Source organism: Schistocerca americana, chromosome 2 (genome assembly GCF_021461395.2).
Source record: "Schistocerca americana isolate TAMUIC-IGC-003095 chromosome 2, iqSchAmer2.1, whole genome shotgun sequence".
Lineage (NCBI taxonomy): Eukaryota > Metazoa > Arthropoda > Insecta > Orthoptera > Acrididae > Schistocerca > Schistocerca americana.
This window is the reverse complement of record NC_060120.1, coordinates 40,369,431-40,386,479: the sequence shown is the minus strand read 5'-3', so window position 1 is coordinate 40,386,479 and position 17,049 is coordinate 40,369,431. Positions and strand designations below refer to the sequence as shown.

At 53.1% G+C, this 17,049-nt stretch overlaps 51 non-coding genes across 51 annotated transcripts; 33 read left to right on the top strand and 18 right to left on the bottom strand.

Moving 5' to 3' along the window:
• The first annotated feature begins 31 nt into the window (after window positions 1–31).
• On the top strand, window positions 32–104 carry Trnav-aac. Its single transcript has one exon. It is a non-coding gene; the product is annotated as a tRNA-Val (tRNA).
• A 194-nt stretch (window positions 105–298) lies between these two features.
• On the bottom strand, window positions 299–370 carry Trnap-agg. Its single transcript has one exon. It is a non-coding gene; the product is annotated as a tRNA-Pro (tRNA).
• Window positions 371–772: 402 nt separating this feature from the next.
• On the top strand, window positions 773–845 carry Trnav-cac. Its single transcript has one exon. It is a non-coding gene; the product is annotated as a tRNA-Val (tRNA).
• Window positions 846–1,003: 158 nt separating this feature from the next.
• Trnav-aac lies at window positions 1,004–1,076 on the top strand. The gene has a single exon. It is a non-coding gene; the product is annotated as a tRNA-Val (tRNA).
• A 194-nt stretch (window positions 1,077–1,270) lies between these two features.
• On the bottom strand, window positions 1,271–1,342 carry Trnap-agg. Its single transcript has one exon. It is a non-coding gene; the product is annotated as a tRNA-Pro (tRNA).
• A 402-nt stretch (window positions 1,343–1,744) lies between these two features.
• Trnav-cac lies at window positions 1,745–1,817 on the top strand. The gene has a single exon. It is a non-coding gene; the product is annotated as a tRNA-Val (tRNA).
• A 158-nt stretch (window positions 1,818–1,975) lies between these two features.
• On the top strand, window positions 1,976–2,048 carry Trnav-aac. The gene has a single exon. It is a non-coding gene; the product is annotated as a tRNA-Val (tRNA).
• Window positions 2,049–2,242: 194 nt separating this feature from the next.
• On the bottom strand, window positions 2,243–2,314 carry Trnap-agg. The gene has a single exon. It is a non-coding gene; the product is annotated as a tRNA-Pro (tRNA).
• A 402-nt stretch (window positions 2,315–2,716) lies between these two features.
• Trnav-cac lies at window positions 2,717–2,789 on the top strand. Its single transcript has one exon. It is a non-coding gene; the product is annotated as a tRNA-Val (tRNA).
• Window positions 2,790–2,947: 158 nt separating this feature from the next.
• Trnav-aac lies at window positions 2,948–3,020 on the top strand. Its single transcript has one exon. It is a non-coding gene; the product is annotated as a tRNA-Val (tRNA).
• Window positions 3,021–3,214: 194 nt separating this feature from the next.
• Window positions 3,215–3,286, bottom strand: Trnap-agg. Its single transcript has one exon. It is a non-coding gene; the product is annotated as a tRNA-Pro (tRNA).
• Window positions 3,287–3,688: 402 nt separating this feature from the next.
• On the top strand, window positions 3,689–3,761 carry Trnav-cac. Its single transcript has one exon. It is a non-coding gene; the product is annotated as a tRNA-Val (tRNA).
• A 158-nt stretch (window positions 3,762–3,919) lies between these two features.
• Trnav-aac lies at window positions 3,920–3,992 on the top strand. The gene has a single exon. It is a non-coding gene; the product is annotated as a tRNA-Val (tRNA).
• Window positions 3,993–4,186: 194 nt separating this feature from the next.
• Trnap-agg lies at window positions 4,187–4,258 on the bottom strand. The gene has a single exon. It is a non-coding gene; the product is annotated as a tRNA-Pro (tRNA).
• A 402-nt stretch (window positions 4,259–4,660) lies between these two features.
• Window positions 4,661–4,733, top strand: Trnav-cac. Its single transcript has one exon. It is a non-coding gene; the product is annotated as a tRNA-Val (tRNA).
• A 158-nt stretch (window positions 4,734–4,891) lies between these two features.
• Trnav-aac lies at window positions 4,892–4,964 on the top strand. The gene has a single exon. It is a non-coding gene; the product is annotated as a tRNA-Val (tRNA).
• A 194-nt stretch (window positions 4,965–5,158) lies between these two features.
• Window positions 5,159–5,230, bottom strand: Trnap-agg. Its single transcript has one exon. It is a non-coding gene; the product is annotated as a tRNA-Pro (tRNA).
• Window positions 5,231–5,632: 402 nt separating this feature from the next.
• Trnav-cac lies at window positions 5,633–5,705 on the top strand. Its single transcript has one exon. It is a non-coding gene; the product is annotated as a tRNA-Val (tRNA).
• A 158-nt stretch (window positions 5,706–5,863) lies between these two features.
• Trnav-aac lies at window positions 5,864–5,936 on the top strand. The gene has a single exon. It is a non-coding gene; the product is annotated as a tRNA-Val (tRNA).
• Window positions 5,937–6,130: 194 nt separating this feature from the next.
• On the bottom strand, window positions 6,131–6,202 carry Trnap-agg. Its single transcript has one exon. It is a non-coding gene; the product is annotated as a tRNA-Pro (tRNA).
• Window positions 6,203–6,604: 402 nt separating this feature from the next.
• Trnav-cac lies at window positions 6,605–6,677 on the top strand. The gene has a single exon. It is a non-coding gene; the product is annotated as a tRNA-Val (tRNA).
• Window positions 6,678–6,835: 158 nt separating this feature from the next.
• Window positions 6,836–6,908, top strand: Trnav-aac. The gene has a single exon. It is a non-coding gene; the product is annotated as a tRNA-Val (tRNA).
• A 194-nt stretch (window positions 6,909–7,102) lies between these two features.
• Trnap-agg lies at window positions 7,103–7,174 on the bottom strand. Its single transcript has one exon. It is a non-coding gene; the product is annotated as a tRNA-Pro (tRNA).
• A 402-nt stretch (window positions 7,175–7,576) lies between these two features.
• Window positions 7,577–7,649, top strand: Trnav-cac. The gene has a single exon. It is a non-coding gene; the product is annotated as a tRNA-Val (tRNA).
• A 158-nt stretch (window positions 7,650–7,807) lies between these two features.
• Trnav-aac lies at window positions 7,808–7,880 on the top strand. Its single transcript has one exon. It is a non-coding gene; the product is annotated as a tRNA-Val (tRNA).
• A 194-nt stretch (window positions 7,881–8,074) lies between these two features.
• On the bottom strand, window positions 8,075–8,146 carry Trnap-agg. Its single transcript has one exon. It is a non-coding gene; the product is annotated as a tRNA-Pro (tRNA).
• Window positions 8,147–8,548: 402 nt separating this feature from the next.
• Trnav-cac lies at window positions 8,549–8,621 on the top strand. Its single transcript has one exon. It is a non-coding gene; the product is annotated as a tRNA-Val (tRNA).
• A 158-nt stretch (window positions 8,622–8,779) lies between these two features.
• Window positions 8,780–8,852, top strand: Trnav-aac. The gene has a single exon. It is a non-coding gene; the product is annotated as a tRNA-Val (tRNA).
• Window positions 8,853–9,046: 194 nt separating this feature from the next.
• Window positions 9,047–9,118, bottom strand: Trnap-agg. Its single transcript has one exon. It is a non-coding gene; the product is annotated as a tRNA-Pro (tRNA).
• Window positions 9,119–9,520: 402 nt separating this feature from the next.
• Window positions 9,521–9,593, top strand: Trnav-cac. Its single transcript has one exon. It is a non-coding gene; the product is annotated as a tRNA-Val (tRNA).
• Window positions 9,594–9,751: 158 nt separating this feature from the next.
• Window positions 9,752–9,824, top strand: Trnav-aac. The gene has a single exon. It is a non-coding gene; the product is annotated as a tRNA-Val (tRNA).
• A 194-nt stretch (window positions 9,825–10,018) lies between these two features.
• On the bottom strand, window positions 10,019–10,090 carry Trnap-agg. Its single transcript has one exon. It is a non-coding gene; the product is annotated as a tRNA-Pro (tRNA).
• Window positions 10,091–10,723: 633 nt separating this feature from the next.
• On the top strand, window positions 10,724–10,796 carry Trnav-aac. Its single transcript has one exon. It is a non-coding gene; the product is annotated as a tRNA-Val (tRNA).
• Window positions 10,797–10,990: 194 nt separating this feature from the next.
• Window positions 10,991–11,062, bottom strand: Trnap-agg. Its single transcript has one exon. It is a non-coding gene; the product is annotated as a tRNA-Pro (tRNA).
• A 402-nt stretch (window positions 11,063–11,464) lies between these two features.
• Window positions 11,465–11,537, top strand: Trnav-cac. The gene has a single exon. It is a non-coding gene; the product is annotated as a tRNA-Val (tRNA).
• A 158-nt stretch (window positions 11,538–11,695) lies between these two features.
• Trnav-aac lies at window positions 11,696–11,768 on the top strand. The gene has a single exon. It is a non-coding gene; the product is annotated as a tRNA-Val (tRNA).
• A 194-nt stretch (window positions 11,769–11,962) lies between these two features.
• Window positions 11,963–12,034, bottom strand: Trnap-agg. Its single transcript has one exon. It is a non-coding gene; the product is annotated as a tRNA-Pro (tRNA).
• Window positions 12,035–12,436: 402 nt separating this feature from the next.
• Window positions 12,437–12,509, top strand: Trnav-cac. The gene has a single exon. It is a non-coding gene; the product is annotated as a tRNA-Val (tRNA).
• Window positions 12,510–12,667: 158 nt separating this feature from the next.
• Trnav-aac lies at window positions 12,668–12,740 on the top strand. Its single transcript has one exon. It is a non-coding gene; the product is annotated as a tRNA-Val (tRNA).
• Window positions 12,741–12,934: 194 nt separating this feature from the next.
• Trnap-agg lies at window positions 12,935–13,006 on the bottom strand. The gene has a single exon. It is a non-coding gene; the product is annotated as a tRNA-Pro (tRNA).
• A 402-nt stretch (window positions 13,007–13,408) lies between these two features.
• On the top strand, window positions 13,409–13,481 carry Trnav-cac. The gene has a single exon. It is a non-coding gene; the product is annotated as a tRNA-Val (tRNA).
• Window positions 13,482–13,639: 158 nt separating this feature from the next.
• On the top strand, window positions 13,640–13,712 carry Trnav-aac. Its single transcript has one exon. It is a non-coding gene; the product is annotated as a tRNA-Val (tRNA).
• A 194-nt stretch (window positions 13,713–13,906) lies between these two features.
• On the bottom strand, window positions 13,907–13,978 carry Trnap-agg. Its single transcript has one exon. It is a non-coding gene; the product is annotated as a tRNA-Pro (tRNA).
• Window positions 13,979–14,380: 402 nt separating this feature from the next.
• Trnaa-cgc lies at window positions 14,381–14,453 on the top strand. The gene has a single exon. It is a non-coding gene; the product is annotated as a tRNA-Ala (tRNA).
• Window positions 14,454–14,611: 158 nt separating this feature from the next.
• Trnav-aac lies at window positions 14,612–14,684 on the top strand. The gene has a single exon. It is a non-coding gene; the product is annotated as a tRNA-Val (tRNA).
• Window positions 14,685–14,878: 194 nt separating this feature from the next.
• On the bottom strand, window positions 14,879–14,950 carry Trnap-agg. Its single transcript has one exon. It is a non-coding gene; the product is annotated as a tRNA-Pro (tRNA).
• Window positions 14,951–15,352: 402 nt separating this feature from the next.
• Trnav-cac lies at window positions 15,353–15,425 on the top strand. Its single transcript has one exon. It is a non-coding gene; the product is annotated as a tRNA-Val (tRNA).
• A 158-nt stretch (window positions 15,426–15,583) lies between these two features.
• Trnav-aac lies at window positions 15,584–15,656 on the top strand. Its single transcript has one exon. It is a non-coding gene; the product is annotated as a tRNA-Val (tRNA).
• A 194-nt stretch (window positions 15,657–15,850) lies between these two features.
• On the bottom strand, window positions 15,851–15,922 carry Trnap-agg. The gene has a single exon. It is a non-coding gene; the product is annotated as a tRNA-Pro (tRNA).
• A 633-nt stretch (window positions 15,923–16,555) lies between these two features.
• On the top strand, window positions 16,556–16,628 carry Trnav-aac. Its single transcript has one exon. It is a non-coding gene; the product is annotated as a tRNA-Val (tRNA).
• A 194-nt stretch (window positions 16,629–16,822) lies between these two features.
• On the bottom strand, window positions 16,823–16,894 carry Trnap-agg. Its single transcript has one exon. It is a non-coding gene; the product is annotated as a tRNA-Pro (tRNA).
• Window positions 16,895–17,049: the final 155 nt, after the last annotated feature.

Below are 17,049 nucleotides of genomic sequence, written 5' to 3'. Positions count from 1 at the left end.
AGTTGTCTGTGAAGTAAGGTGCACACAAGCAGTTTCCGTGGTGTAGCGGTTATCACGTCTGCCTAACACGCAGAAGGTCCCCGGTTCGATCCCGGGCGGAAACACCTTTTCATCACTTTAAGCAAGACGTACTAACATGCATCTGCTACCATCTGTACCCGAAACCTTCGTAATCGCCTTCACGCGTCGGACCCGAGTGTCAATTGCTCACATCGAATAAGAAATTCATTTGATATTGACGGCGAGCTTTTTGAGCTGACTCAGCCACTGACGTGCGATCAGTTTGCACAAAACGCTAGGGCTCGTCCGGGATTTCAACCCGGGACCTCCTGCACCCTAAGCAGGAATCATACCCCTAGACCAACGAGCCCTGTGACACGGCGAATGCCAATTATTCCAGTCCCTCGATGTCGTCCAGGGTGTCCTGGAAGTCTCGTGTACGCTGGCGGGATGGGGGCGGCGCGAATTCCCGCGGTCGGCGGCCTTCCTGGGCTATTGGTACCTTCATGTAGAGCTGCCGCTGGGCTCGCACTGCCTGCTGCTGAGAAAGTGATTGCTTTTGCTGATATGACTTGCAATAACGACTGCGCGAAACGCCGCTATCTCGTTAGGGGTGCTACGGCAGACACCCTCTCAAGCGCCCCGAAGACTTCTTGAGCCCTCGGCTGTGATGGGTTCCAGGCTGACAAAAGAACTGTCGTGTGTGCATTCGCGGACGAGAGAAAGTCTGAGGCAAGTTCGAATGAACAAGGATGGACTCCTCAGGTCCGTCGTTTCCGTAGTGTAGCGGTTATCACGTCTGCTTCACACGCTGAAGGTCCCAAGTTCGATCCCGGGCGGGAACAGTATTTTCCTGACTATGTCGTATTGTCCTCCAATGAGCCACGTCGTGTGTGGATCTGCTGCATGTCCCTTCGTTTTGCAAGTACCACATTTATTGAATTTTTTAGTTACGATGGCAACATCACTACAAGTTGTCTGTGAAGTAAGGTGCACACAAGCAGTTTCCGTGGTGTAGCGGTTATCACGTCTGCCTAACACGCAGAAGGTCCCCGGTTCGATCCCGGGCGGAAACACTTTTTCATCACTTTAAGCAAGACGTACTAACATGCATCTGCTACCATCTGTACCCGAAACCTTCGTAATCGCCTTCACGCGTCGGACCCGAGTGTCAATTGCTCACATCGAATAAGAAATTCATTTGATATTGACGGCGAGCTTTCTGAGCTGACTCAGCCACTGACGTGCGATCAGTTTGCACAAAACGCTAGGGCTCGTCCGGGATTTGAACCCGGGACCTCCTGCACCCTAAGCAGGAATCATACCCCTAGACCAACGAGCCCTGTGACACGGCGAATGCCAATTATTCCAGTCCCTCGATGTCGTCCAGGGTGTCCTGGAAGTCTCGTGTACGCTGGCGGGATGGGGGCGGCGCGAATTCCCGCGGTCGGCGGCCTTCCTGGGCTATTGGTACCTTCATGTAGAGCTGCCGCTGGGCTCGCACTGCCTGCTGCTGAGAAAGTGATTGCTTTTGCTGATATGACTTGCAATAACGACTGCGCGAAACGCCGCTATCTCGTTAGGGGTGCTACGGCAGACACCCTCTCAAGCGCCCCGAAGACTTCTTGAGCCCTCGGCTGTGATGGGTTCCAGGCTGACAAAAGAACTGTCGTGTGTGCATTCGCGGACGAGAGAAAGTCTGAGGCAAGTTCGAATGAACAAGGATGGACTCCTCAAGTCCGTCGTTTCCGTAGTGTAGCGGTTATCACGTCTGCTTCACACGCTGAAGGTCCCAAGTTCGATCCCGGGCGGGAACAGTATTTTCCTGCCTATGTCGTATTGTCCTCCAATGAGCCACGTCGTGTGTGGATCTGCTGCATGTCCCTTCGTTTTGCAAGTACCACATTTATTGAATTTTTTAGTTACGATGGCAACATCACTACAAGTTGTCTGTGAAGTAAGGTGCACACAAGCAGTTTCCGTGGTGTAGCGGTTATCACGTCTGCCTAACACGCAGAAGGTCCCCGGTTCGATCCCGGGCGGAAACACTTTTTCATCACTTTAAGCAAGACGTACTAACATGCATCTGCTACCATCTGTACCCGAAACCTTCGTAATCGCCTTCACGCGTCGGACCCGAGTGTCAATTGCTCACATCGAATAAGAAATTCATTTGATATTGACGGCGAGCTTTTTGAGCTGACTCAGCCACTGACGTGCGATCAGTTTGCACAAAACGCTAGGGCTCGTCCGGGATTTCAACCCGGGACCTCCTGCACCCTAAGCAGGAATCATACCCCTAGACCAACGAGCCCTGTGACACGGCGAATGCCAATTATTCCAGTCCCTCGATGTCGTCCAGGGTGTCCTGGAAGTCTCGTGTACGCTGGCGGGATGGGGGCGGCGCGAATTCCCGCGGTCGGCGGCCTTCCTGGGCTATTGGTACCTTCATGTAGAGCTGCCGCTGGGCTCGCACTGCCTGCTGCTGAGAAAGTGATTGCTTTTGCTGATATGACTTGCAATAACGACTGCGCGAAACGCCGCTATCTCGTTAGGGGTGCTACGGCAGACACCCTCTCAAGCGCCCCGAAGACTTCTTGAGCCCTCGGCTGTGTTGGGTTCCAGGCTGACAAAAGAACTGTCGTGTGTGCATTCGCGGACGAGAGAAAGTCTGAGGCAAGTTCGAATGAACAAGGATGGACTCCTCAGGTCCGTCGTTTCCGTAGTGTAGCGGTTATCACGTCTGCTTCACACGCTGAAGGTCCCAAGTTCGATCCCGGGCGGGAACAGTATTTTCCTGCCTATGTCGTATTGTCCTCCAATGAGCCACGTCGTGTGTGGATCTGCTGCATGTCCCTTCGTTTTGCAAGTACCACATTTATTGAATTTTTTAGTTACGATGGCAACATCACTACAAGTTGTCTGTGAAGTAAGGTGCACACAAGCAGTTTCCGTGGTGTAGCGGTTATCACGTCTGCCTAACACGCAGAAGGTCCCCGGTTCGATCCCGGGCGGAAACACTTTTTCATCACTTTAAGCAAGACGTACTAACATGCATCTGCTACCATCTGTACCCGAAACCTTCGTAATCGCCTTCACGCGTCGGACCCGAGTGTCAATTGCTCACATCGAATAAGAAATTCATTTGATATTGACGGCGAGCATTTTGAGCTGACTCAGCCACTGACGTGCGATCAGTTTGCACAAAACGCTAGGGCTCGTCCGGGATTTGAACCCGGGACCTCCTGCACCCTAAGCAGGAATCATACCCCTAGACCAACGAGCCCTGTGACACGGCGAATGCCAATTATTCCAGTCCCTCGATGTCGTCCAGGGTGTCCTGGAAGTCTCGTGTACGCTGGCGGGATGGGGGCGGCGCGAATTCCCGCGGTCGGCGGCCTTCCTGGGCTATTGGTACCTTCATGTAGAGCTGCCGCTGGGCTCGCACTGCCTGCTGCTGAGAAAGTGATTGCTTTTGCTGATATGACTTGCAATAACGACTGCGCGAAACGCCGCTATCTCGTTAGGGGTGCTACGGCAGACACCCTCTCAAGCGCCCCGAAGACTTCTTGAGCCCTCGGCTGTGATGGGTTCCAGGCTGACAAAAGAACTGTCGTGTGTGCATTCGCGGACGAGAGAAAGTCTGAGGCAAGTTCGAATGAACAAGGATGGACTCCTCAGGTCCGTCGTTTCCGTAGTGTAGCGGTTATCACGTCTGCTTCACACGCTGAAGGTCCCAAGTTCGATCCCGGGCGGGAACAGTATTTTCCTGCCTATGTCGTATTGTCCTCCAATGAGCCACGTCGTGTGTGGATCTGCTGCATGTCCCTTCGTTTTGCAAGTACCACATTTATTGAATTTTTTAGTTACGATGGCAACATCACTACAAGTTGTCTGTGAAGTAAGGTGCACACAAGCAGTTTCCGTGGTGTAGCGGTTATCACGTCTGCCTAACACGCAGAAGGTCCCCGGTTCGATCCCGGGCGGAAACACTTTTTCATCACTTTAAGCAAGACGTACTAACATGCATCTGCTACCATCTGTACCCGAAACCTTCGTAATCGCCTTCACGCGTCGGACCCGAGTGTCAATTGCTCACATCGAATAAGAAATTCATTTGATATTGACGGCGAGCATTTTGAGCTGACTCAGCCACTGACGTGCGATCAGTTTGCACAAAACGCTAGGGCTCGTCCGGGATTTGAACCCGGGACCTCCTGCACCCTAAGCAGGAATCATACCCCTAGACCAACGAGCCCTGTGACACGGCGAATGCCAATTATTCCAGTCCCTCGATGTCGTCCAGGGTGTCCTGGAAGTCTCGTGTACGCTGGCGGGATGGGGGCGGCGCGAATTCCCGCGGTCGGCGGCCTTCCTGGGCTATTGGTACCTTCATGTAGAGCTGCCGCTGGGCTCGCACTGCCTGCTGCTGAGAAAGTGATTGCTTTTGCTGATATGACTTGCAATAACGACTGCGCGAAACGCCGCTATCTCGTTAGGGGTGCTACGGCAGACACCCTCTCAAGCGCCCCGAAGACTTCTTGAGCCCTCGGCTGTGATGGGTTCCAGGCTGACAAAAGAACTGTCGTGTGTGCATTCGCGGACGAGAGAAAGTCTGAGGCAAGTTCGAATGAACAAGGATGGACTCCTCAGGTCCGTCGTTTCCGTAGTGTAGCGGTTATCACGTCTGCTTCACACGCTGAAGGTCCCAAGTTCGATCCCGGGCGGGAACAGTATTTTCCTGCCTATGTCGTATTGTCCTCCAATGAGCCACGTCGTGTGTGGATCTGCTGCATGTCCCTTCGTTTTGCAAGTACCACATTTATTGAATTTTTTAGTTACGATGGCAACATCACTACAAGTTGTCTGTGAAGTAAGGTGCACACAAGCAGTTTCCGTGGTGTAGCGGTTATCACGTCTGCCTAACACGCAGAAGGTCCCCGGTTCGATCCCGGGCGGAAACACTTTTTCATCACTTTAAGCAAGACGTACTAACATGCATCTGCTACCATCTGTACCCGAAACCTTCGTAATCGCCTTCACGCGTCGGACCCGAGTGTCAATTGCTCACATCGAATAAGAAATTCATTTGATATTGACGGCGAGCTTTTTGAGCTGACTCAGCCACTGACGTGCGATCAGTTTGCACAAAACGCTAGGGCTCGTCCGGGATTTCAACCCGGGACCTCCTGCACCCTAAGCAGGAATCATACCCCTAGACCAACGAGCCCTGTGACACGGCGAATGCCAATTATTCCAGTCCCTCGATGTCGTCCAGGGTGTCCTGGAAGTCTCGTGTACGCTGGCGGGATGGGGGCGGCGCGAATTCCCGCGGTCGGCGGCCTTCCTGGGCTATTGGTACCTTCATGTAGAGCTGCCGCTGGGCTCGCACTGCCTGCTGCTGAGAAAGTGATTGCTTTTGCTGATATGACTTGCAATAACGACTGCGCGAAACGCCGCTATCTCGTTAGGGGTGCTACGGCAGACACCCTCTCAAGCGCCCCGAAGACTTCTTGAGCCCTCGGCTGTGATGGGTTCCAGGCTGACAAAAGAACTGTCGTGTGTGCATTCGCGGACGAGAGAAAGTCTGAGGCAAGTTCGAATGAACAAGGATGGACTCCTCAGGTCCGTCGTTTCCGTAGTGTAGCGGTTATCACGTCTGCTTCACACGCTGAAGGTCCCAAGTTCGATCCCGGGCGGGAACAGTATTTTCCTGCCTATGTCGTATTGTCCTCCAATGAGCCACGTCGTGTGTGGATCTGCTGCATGTCCCTTCGTTTTGCAAGTACCACATTTATTGAATTTTTTAGTTACGATGGCAACATCACTACAAGTTGTCTGTGAAGTAAGGTGCACACAAGCAGTTTCCGTGGTGTAGCGGTTATCACGTCTGCCTAACACGCAGAAGGTCCCCGGTTCGATCCCGGGCGGAAACACTTTTTCATCACTTTAAGCAAGACGTACTAACATGCATCTGCTACCATCTGTACCCGAAACCTTCGTAATCGCCTTCACGCGTCGGACCCGAGTGTCAATTGCTCACATCGAATAAGAAATTCATTTGATATTGACGGCGAGCTTTTTGAGCTGACTCAGCCACTGACGTGCGATCAGTTTGCACAAAACGCTAGGGCTCGTCCGGGATTTCAACCCGGGACCTCCTGCACCCTAAGCAGGAATCATACCCCTAGACCAACGAGCCCTGTGACACGGCGAATGCCAATTATTCCAGTCCCTCGATGTCGTCCAGGGTGTCCTGGAAGTCTCGTGTACGCTGGCGGGATGGGGGCGGCGCGAATTCCCGCGGTCGGCGGCCTTCCTGGGCTATTGGTACCTTCATGTAGAGCTGCCGCTGGGCTCGCACTGCCTGCTGCTGAGAAAGTGATTGCTTTTGCTGATATGACTTGCAATAACGACTGCGCGAAACGCCGCTATCTCGTTAGGGGTGCTACGGCAGACACCCTCTCAAGCGCCCCGAAGACTTCTTGAGCCCTCGGCTGTGATGGGTTCCAGGCTGACAAAAGAACTGTCGTGTGTGCATTCGCGGACGAGAGAAAGTCTGAGGCAAGTTCGAATGAACAAGGATGGACTCCTCAGGTCCGTCGTTTCCGTAGTGTAGCGGTTATCACGTCTGCTTCACACGCTGAAGGTCCCAAGTTCGATCCCGGGCGGGAACAGTATTTTCCTGCCTATGTCGTATTGTCCTCCAATGAGCCACGTCGTGTGTGGATCTGCTGCATGTCCCTTCGTTTTGCAAGTACCACATTTATTGAATTTTTTAGTTACGATGGCAACATCACTACAAGTTGTCTGTGAAGTAAGGTGCACACAAGCAGTTTCCGTGGTGTAGCGGTTATCACGTCTGCCTAACACGCAGAAGGTCCCCGGTTCGATCCCGGGCGGAAACACTTTTTCATCACTTTAAGCAAGACGTACTAACATGCATCTGCTACCATCTGTACCCGAAACCTTCGTAATCGCCTTCACGCGTCGGACCCGAGTGTCAATTGCTCACATCGAATAAGAAATTCATTTGATATTGACGGCGAGCATTTTGAGCTGACTCAGCCACTGACGTGCGATCAGTTTGCACAAAACGCTAGGGCTCGTCCGGGATTTGAACCCGGGACCTCCTGCACCCTAAGCAGGAATCATACCCCTAGACCAACGAGCCCTGTGACACGGCGAATGCCAATTATTCCAGTCCCTCGATGTCGTCCAGGGTGTCCTGGAAGTCTCGTGTACGCTGGCGGGATGGGGGCGGCGCGAATTCCCGCGGTCGGCGGCCTTCCTGGGCTATTGGTACCTTCATGTAGAGCTGCCGCTGGGCTCGCACTGCCTGCTGCTGAGAAAGTGATTGCTTTTGCTGATATGACTTGCAATAACGACTGCGCGAAACGCCGCTATCTCGTTAGGGGTGCTACGGCAGACACCCTCTCAAGCGCCCCGAAGACTTCTTGAGCCCTCGGCTGTGATGGGTTCCAGGCTGACAAAAGAACTGTCGTGTGTGCATTCGCGGACGAGAGAAAGTCTGAGGCAAGTTCGAATGAACAAGGATGGACTCCTCAGGTCCGTCGTTTCCGTAGTGTAGCGGTTATCACGTCTGCTTCACACGCTGAAGGTCCCAAGTTCGATCCCGGGCGGGAACAGTATTTTCCTGCCTATGTCGTATTGTCCTCCAATGAGCCACGTCGTGTGTGGATCTGCTGCATGTCCCTTCGTTTTGCAAGTACCACATTTATTGAATTTTTTAGTTACGATGGTAACATCACTACAAGTTGTCTGTGAAGTAAGGTGCACACAAGCAGTTTCCGTGGTGTAGCGGTTATCACGTCTGCCTAACACGCAGAAGGTCCCCGGTTCGATCCCGGGCGGAAACACTTTTTCATCACTTTAAGCAAGACGTACTAACATGCATCTGCTACCATCTGTACCCGAAACCTTCGTAATCGCCTTCACGCGTCGGACCCGAGTGTCAATTGCTCACATCGAATAAGAAATTCATTTGATATTGACGGCGAGCATTTTGAGCTGACTCAGCCACTGACGTGCGATCAGTTTGCACAAAACGCTAGGGCTCGTCCGGGATTTCAACCCGGGACCTCCTGCACCCTAAGCAGGAATCATACCCCTAGACCAACGAGCCCTGTGACACGGCGAATGCCAATTATTCCAGTCCCTCGATGTCGTCCAGGGTGTCCTGGAAGTCTCGTGTACGCTGGCGGGATGGGGGCGGCGCGAATTCCCGCGGTCGGCGGCCTTCCTGGGCTATTGGTACCTTCATGTAGAGCTGCCGCTGGGCTCGCACTGCCTGCTGCTGAGAAAGTGATTGCTTTTGCTGATATGACTTGCAATAACGACTGCGCGAAACGCCGCTATCTCGTTAGGGGTGCTACGGCAGACACCCTCTCAAGCGCCCCGAAGACTTCTTGAGCCCTCGGCTGTGATGGGTTCCAGGCTGACAAAAGAACTGTCGTGTGTGCATTCGCGGACGAGAGAAAGTCTGAGGCAAGTTCGAATGAACAAGGATGGACTCCTCAGGTCCGTCGTTTCCGTAGTGTAGCGGTTATCACGTCTGCTTCACACGCTGAAGGTCCCAAGTTCGATCCCGGGCGGGAACAGTATTTTCCTGCCTATGTCGTATTGTCCTCCAATGAGCCACGTCGTGTGTGGATCTGCTGCATGTCCCTTCGTTTTGCAAGTACCACATTTATTGAATTTTTTAGTTACGATGGCAACATCACTACAAGTTGTCTGTGAAGTAAGGTGCACACAAGCAGTTTCCGTGGTGTAGCGGTTATCACGTCTGCCTAACACGCAGAAGGTCCCCGGTTCGATCCCGGGCGGAAACACTTTTTCATCACTTTAAGCAAGACGTACTAACATGCATCTGCTACCATCTGTACCCGAAACCTTCGTAATCGCCTTCACGCGTCGGACCCGAGTGTCAATTGCTCACATCGAATAAGAAATTCATTTGATATTGACGGCGAGCTTTTTGAGCTGACTCAGCCACTGACGTGCGATCAGTTTGCACAAAACGCTAGGGCTCGTCCGGGATTTCAACCCGGGACCTCCTGCACCCTAAGCAGGAATCATACCCCTAGACCAACGAGCCCTGTGACACGGCGAATGCCAATTATTCCAGTCCCTCGATGTCGTCCAGGGTGTCCTGGAAGTCTCGTGTACGCTGGCGGGATGGGGGCGGCGCGAATTCCCGCGGTCGGCGGCCTTCCTGGGCTATTGGTACCTTCATGTAGAGCTGCCGCTGGGCTCGCACTGCCTGCTGCTGAGAAAGTGATTGCTTTTGCTGATATGACTTGCAATAACGACTGCGCGAAACGCCGCTATCTCGTTAGGGGTGCTACGGCAGACACCCTCTCAAGCGCCCCGAAGACTTCTTGAGCCCTCGGCTGTGATGGGTTCCAGGCTGACAAAAGAACTGTCGTGTGTGCATTCGCGGACGAGAGAAAGTCTGAGGCAAGTTCGAATGAACAAGGATGGACTCCTCAGGTCCGTCGTTTCCGTAGTGTAGCGGTTATCACGTCTGCTTCACACGCTGAAGGTCCCAAGTTCGATCCCGGGCGGGAACAGTATTTTCCTGCCTATGTCGTATTGTCCTCCAATGAGCCACGTCGTGTGTGGATCTGCTGCATGTCCCTTCGTTTTGCAAGTACCACATTTATTGAATTTTTTAGTTACGATGGCAACATCACTACAAGTTGTCTGTGAAGTAAGGTGCACACAAGCAGTTTCCGTGGTGTAGCGTTTATCACGTCTGCCTAACACGCAGAAGGTCCCTGGTTCGATCCCGGGCGGAAACACTTTTTCATCACTTTAAGCAAGACGTACTAACATGCATCTGCTACCATCTGTACCCGAAACCTTCGTAATCGCCTTCACGCGTCGGACCCGAGTGTCAATTGCTCACATCGAATAAGAAATTCATTTGATATTGACGGCGAGCTTTTTGAGCTGACTCAGCCACTGACGTGCGATCAGTTTGCACAAAACGCTAGGGCTCGTCCGGGATTTGAACCCGGGACCTCCTGCACCCTAAGCAGGAATCATACCCCTAGACCAACGAGCCCTGTGACACGGCGAATGCCAATTATTCCAGTCCCTCGATGTCGTCCAGGGTGTCCTGGAAGTCTCGTGTACGCTGGCGGGATGGGGGCGGCGCGAATTCCCGCGGTCGGCGGCCTTCCTGGGCTATTGGTACCTTCATGTAGAGCTGCCGCTGGGCTCGCACTGCCTGCTGCTGAGAAAGTGATTGCTTTTGCTGATATGACTTGCAATAACGACTGCGCGAAACGCCGCTATCTCGTTAGGGGTGCTACGGCAGACACCCTCTCAAGCGCCCCGAAGACTTCTTGAGCCCTCGGCTGTGATGGGTTCCAGGCCGACAAAAGAACTGTCGTGTGTGCATTCGCGGACGAGAGAAAGTCTGAGGCAAGTTCGAATGAACAAGGATGGACTCCTCGGGTCCGTCGTTTCCGTAGTGTAGCGGTTATCACGTCTGCTTCACACGCAGAAGGTCACAAGTTCGATCCCGGGCAGGAACAGTATTTTCCTGCCTATGTCGTATTGTCCTCCAATGAGCCACGTCGTGTGTGGATCTGCTGCATGTCCCTTCGTTTTGCAAGTACCACATTTATTGAATTTTTTAGTTACGATGGCAACATCACTACAAGTTGTCTGTGAAGTAAGGTGCACACAAGCAGTTTCCGTGGTGTAGCGGTTATCACGTCTGCCTAACACGCAGAAGGTCCCCGGTTCGATCCCGGGCGGAAACACTTTTTCATCACTTTAAGCAAGACGTACTAACATGCATCTGCTACCATCTGTACCCGAAACCTTCGTAATCGCCTTCACGCGTCGGACCCGAGTGTCAATTGCTCACATCGAATAAGAAATTCATTTGATATTGACGGCGAGCTTTTTGAGCTGACTCAGCCACTGACGTGCGATCAGTTTGCACAAAACGCTAGGGCTCGTCCGGGATTTGAACCCGGGACCTCCTGCACCCTAAGCAGGAATCATACCCCTAGACCAACGAGCCCTGTGACACGGCGAATGCCAATTATTCCAGTCCCTCGATGTCGTCCAGGGTGTCCTGGAAGTCTCGTGTACGCTGGCGGGATGGGGGCGGCGCGAATTCCCGCGGTCGGCGGCCTTCCTGGGCTATTGGTACCTTCATGTAGAGCTGCCGCTGGGCTCGCACTGCCTGCTGCTGAGAAAGTGATTGCTTTTGCTGATATGACTTGCAATAACGACTGCGCGAAACGCCGCTATCTCGTTAGGGGTGCTACGGCAGACACCCTCTCAAGCGCCCCGAAGACTTCTTGAGCCCTCGGCTGTGATGGGTTCCAGGCTGACAAAAGAACTGTCGTGTGTGCATTCGCGGACGAGAGAAAGTCTGAGGCAAGTTCGAATGAACAAGGATGGACTCCTCAGGTCCGTCGTTTCCGTAGTGTAGCGCTTATCACGTCTGCTTCACACGCAGAAGGTCCCCAGTTCGATCCCGGGCGGGAACAGTATTTTCCTGCCTATGTCGTATTGTCCTCCAATGAGCCACGTCGTGTGTGGATCTGCTGCATGTCCCTTCGTTTTGCAAGTACCACATTTATTGAATTTTTTAGTTACGATGGCAACATCACTACAAGTTGTCTGTGAAGTAAGGTGCACACAAGCAGTTTCCGTGGTGTAGCGGTTATCACGTCTGCCTAACACGCAGAAGGTCCCCGGTTCGATCCCGGGCGGAAACACTTTTTCATCACTTTAAGCAAGACGTACTAACATGCATCTGCTACCATCTGTACCCGAAACCTTCGTAATCGCCTTCACGCGTCGGACCCGAGTGTCAATTGCTCACATCGAATAAGAAATTCATTTGATATTGACGGCGAGCATTTTGAGCTGACTCAGCCACTGACGTGCGATCAGTTTGCACAAAACGCTAGGGCTCGTCCGGGATTTGAACCCGGGACCTCCTGCACCCTAAGCAGGAATCATACCCCTAGACCAACGAGCCCTGTGACACGGCGAATGCCAATTATTCCAGTCCCTCGATGTCGTCCAGGGTGTCCTGGAAGTCTCGTGTACGCTGGCGGGATGGGGGCGGCGCGAATTCCCGCGGTCGGCGGCCTTCCTGGGCTATTGGTACCTTCATGTAGAGCTGCCGCTGGGCTCGCACTGCCTGCTGCTGAGAAAGTGATTGCTTTTGCTGATATGACTTGCAATAACGACTGCGCGAAACGCCGCTATCTCGTTAGGGGTGCTACGGCAGACACCCTCTCAAGCGCCCCGAAGACTTCTTGAGCCCTCGGCTGTGATGGGTTCCAGGCTGACAAAAGAACTGTCGTGTGTGCATTCGCGGACGAGAGAAAGTCTGAGGCAAGTTCGAATGAACAAGGATGGACTCCTCAGGTCCGTCGTTTCCGTGGTGTAGCGGTTATCACGTCTGCTTCACACGCTGAAGGTCCCCAGTTCGATCCCGGGCGGGAACAGTATTTTCCTGCCTATGTCGTATTGTCCTCCAATGAGCCACGTCGTGTGTGGATCTGCTGCATGTCCCTTCGTTTTGCAAGTACCACATTTATTGAATTTTTTAGTTACGATGGCAACATCACTACAAGTTGTCTGTGAAGTAAGGTGCACACAAGCAGTTTCCGTGGTGTAGCGGTTATCACGTCTGCCTAACACGCAGAAGGTCCCCGGTTCGATCCCGGGCGGAAACACTTTTTCATCACTTTAAGCAAGACGTACTAACATGCATCTGCTACCATCTGTACCCGAAACCTTCGTAATCGCCTTCACGCGTCGGACCCGAGTGTCAATTGCTCACATCGAATAAGAAATTCATTTGATATTGACGGCGAGCTTTTTGAGCTGACTCAGCCACTGACGTGCGATCAGTTTGCACAAAACGCTAGGGCTCGTCCGGGATTTCAACCCGGGACCTCCTGCACCCTAAGCAGGAATCATACCCCTAGACCAACGAGCCCTGTGACACGGCGAATGCCAATTATTCCAGTCCCTCGATGTCGTCCAGGGTGTCCTGGAAGTCTCGTGTACGCTGGCGGGATGGGGGCGGCGCGAATTCCCGCGGTCGGCGGCCTTCCTGGGCTATTGGTACCTTCATGTAGAGCTGCCGCTGGGCTCGCACTGCCTGCTGCTGAGAAAGTGATTGCTTTTGCTGATATGACTTGCAATAACGACTGCGCGAAACGCCGCTATCTCGTTAGGGGTGCTACGGCAGACACCCTCTCAAGCGCCCCGAAGACTTCTTGAGCCCTCGGCTGTGATGGGTTCCAGGCTGACAAAAGAACTGTCGTGTGTGCATTCGCGGACGAGAGAAAGTCTGAGGCAAGTTCGAATGAACAAGGATGGACTCCTCAGGTCCGTCGTTTCCGTAGTGTAGCGGTTATCACGTCTGCTTCACACGCAGAAGGTCCCCAGTTCGATCCCGGGCGGGAACAGTACTTTCCTGCCTATGTCGTATTGTCCTCCAATGAGCCACGTCGTGTGTGGATCTGCTGCATGTCCCTTCGTTTTGCAAGTACCACATTTATTGAATTTTTTAGTTACGATGGCAACATCACTACAAGTTGTCTGTGAAGTAATGTGCACACAAGCAGTTTCCGTGGTGTAGCGGTTATCACGTCTGCCTAACACGCAGAAGGTCCCCGGTTCGATCCCGGGCGGAAACACTTTTTCATCACTTTAAGCAAGACGTACTAACATGCATCTGCTACCATCTGTACCCGAAACCTTCGTAATCGCCTTCACGCGTCGGACCCGAGTGTCAATTGCTCACATCGAATAAGAAATTCATTTGATATTGACGGCGAGCTTTTTGCGCTGACTCAGCCACTGACGTGCGATCAGTTTGCACAAAACGCTAGGGCTCGTCCGGGATTTGAACCCGGGACCTCCTGCACCCTAAGCAGGAATCATACCCCTAGACCAACGAGCCCTGTGACACGGCGAATGCCAATTATTCCAGTCCCTCGATGTCGTCCAGGGTGTCCTGGAAGTCTCGTGTACGCTGGCGGGATGGGGGCGGCGCGAATTCCCGCGGTCGGCGGCCTTCCTGGGCTATTGGTACCTTCATGTAGAGCTGCCGCTGGGCTCGCACTGCCTGCTGCTGAGAAAGTGATTGCTTTTGCTGATATGACTTGCAATAACGACTGCGCGAAACGCCGCTATCTCGTTAGGGGTGCTACGGCAGACACCCTCTCAAGCGCCCCGAAGACTTCTTGAGCCCTCGGCTGTGATGGGTTCCAGGCCGACAAAAGAACTGTCGTGTGTGCATTCGCGGACGAGAGAAAGTCTGAGGCAAGTTCGAATGAACAAGGATGGACTCCTCGGGTCCGTCGTTTCCGTAGTGTAGCGGTTATCACGTCTGCTTCGCACGCAGAAGGTCCCAAGTTCGATCCCGGGCGGGAACAGTATTTTCCTGCCTATGTCGTATTGTCCTCCAATGAGCCACGTCGTGTGTGGATCTGCTGCATGTCCCTTCGTTTTGCAAGTACCACATTTATTGAATTTTTTAGTTACGATGGCAACATCACTACAAGTTGTCTGTGAAGTAAGGTGCACACAAGCAGTTTCCGTGGTGTAGCGGTTAACACGTCTGCCTAACACGCAGAAGGTCCCCGGTTCGATCCCGGGCGGAAACACTTTTTCATCACTTTAAGCAAGACGTACTAACATGCATCTGCTACCATCTGTACCCGAAACCTTCGTAATCGCCTTCACGCGTCGGACCCGAGTGTCAATTGCTCACATCGAATAAGAAATTCATTTGATATTGACGGCGAGCTTTTTGAGCTGACTCAGCCACTGACGTGCGATCAGTTTGCACAAAACGCTAGGGCTCGTCCGGGATTTGAACCCGGGACCTCCTGCACCCTAAGCAGGAATCATACCCCTAGACCAACGAGCCCTGTGACACGGCGAATGCCAATTATTCCAGTCCCTCGATGTCGTCCAGGGTGTCCTGGAAGTCTCGTGTACGCTGGCGGGATGGGGGCGGCGCGAATTCCCGCGGTCGGCGGCCTTCCTGGGCTATTGGTACCTTCATGTAGAGCTGCCGCTGGGCTCGCACTGCCTGCAGCTGAGAAAGTGAATGCTTTTGCTGATATGACTTGCAATAACGACTGCGCGAAACGCCGCTATCTCGTTAGGGGTGCTACGGCAGACACCCTCTCAAGCGCCCCGAAGACTTCTTGAGCCCTCGGCTGTGATGGGTTCCAGGCTGACAAAAGAACTGTCGTGTGTGCATTCGCGGACGAGAGAAAGTCTGAGGCTAGTTCGAATGAATAAGGATGGACTCCTCAGGTCCGTCGTTTCCGTAGTGTAGCGGTTATCACGTCTGCTTCACACGCAGAAGGTCCCCAGTTCGATCCCGGGCGGGAACAGTATTTTCCTGCCTATGTCGTATTGTCCTCCAATGAGCCACGTCGTGTGTGGATCTGCTGCATGTCCCTTCGTTTTGCAAGTACCACATTTATTGAATTTTTTAGTTACGATGGCAACATCACTACAAGTTGTCTGTGAAGTAATGTGCACACAAGCAGTTTCCGTGGTGTAGCGGTTATCACGTCTGCCTAACACGCAGAAGGTCCCCGGTTCGATCCCGGGCGGAAACACTTTTTCATCACTTTAAGCAAGACGTACTAACATGCATCTGCTACCATCTGTACCCGAAACCTTCGTAATCGCCTTCACGCGTCGGACCCGAGTGTCAATTGCTCACATCGAATAAGAAATTCATTTGATATTGACGGCGAGCTTTTTGCGCTGACTCAGCCACTGACGTGCGATCAGTTTGCACAAAACGCTAGGGCTCGTCCGGGATTTGAACCCGGGACCTCCTGCACCCTAAGCAGGAATCATACCCCTAGACCAACGAGCCCTGTGACACGGCGAATGCCAATTATTCCAGTCCCTCGATGTCGTCCAGGGTGTCCTGGAAGTCTCGTGTACGCTGGCGGGATGGGGGCGGCGCGAATTCCCGCGGTCGGCGGCCTTCCTGGGCTATTGGTACCTTCATGTAGAGCTGCCGCTGGGCTCGCACTGCCTGCTGCTGAGAAAGTGATTGCTTTTGCTGATATGACTTGCAATAACGACTGCGCGAAACGCCGCTATCTCGTTAGGGGTGCTACGGCAGACACCCTCTCAAGCGCCCCGAAGACTTCTTGAGCCCTCGGCTGTGATGGGTTCCAGGCCGACAAAAGAACTGTCGTGTGTGCATTCGCGGACGAGAGAAAGTCTGAGGCAAGTTCGAATGAACAAGGATGGACTCCTCGTGTCCGTCGTTTCCGTAGTGTAGCGGTTATCACGTCTGCTTCACACGCAGAAGGTCACAAGTTCGATCCCGGGCAGGAACAGTATTTTCCTGCCTATGTCGTATTGTCCTCCAATGAGCCACGTCGTGTGTGGATCTGCTGCATGTCCCTTCGTTTTGCAAGTACCACATTTATTGAATTTTTTAGTTACGATGGCAACATCACTACAAGTTGTCTGTGAAGTAAGGTGCACACAAGCAGTTTCCGTGGTGTAGCGGTTATCACGTCTGCCTAACACGCAGAAGGTCCCCGGTTCGATCCCGGGCGGAAACACTTTTTCATCACTTTAAGCAAGACGTACTAACATGCATCTGCTACCATCTGTACCCGAAACCTTCGTAATCGCCTTCACGCGTCGGACCCGAGTGTCAATTGCTCACATCGAATAAGAAATTCATTTGATATTGACGGCGAGCTTTTTGAGCTGACTCAGCCACTGACGTGCGATCAGTTTGCACAAAACGCTAGGGCTCGTCCGGGATTTGAACCCGGGACCTCCTGCACCCTAAGCAGGAATCATACCCCTAGACCAACGAGCCCTGTGACACGGCGAATGCCAATTATTCCAGTCCCTCGATGTCGTCCAGGGTGTCCTGGAAGTCTCGTGTACGCTGGCGGGATGGGGGCGGCGCGAATTCCCGCGGTCGGCGGCCTTCCTGGGCTATTGGTACCTTCATGTAGAGCTGCCGCTGGG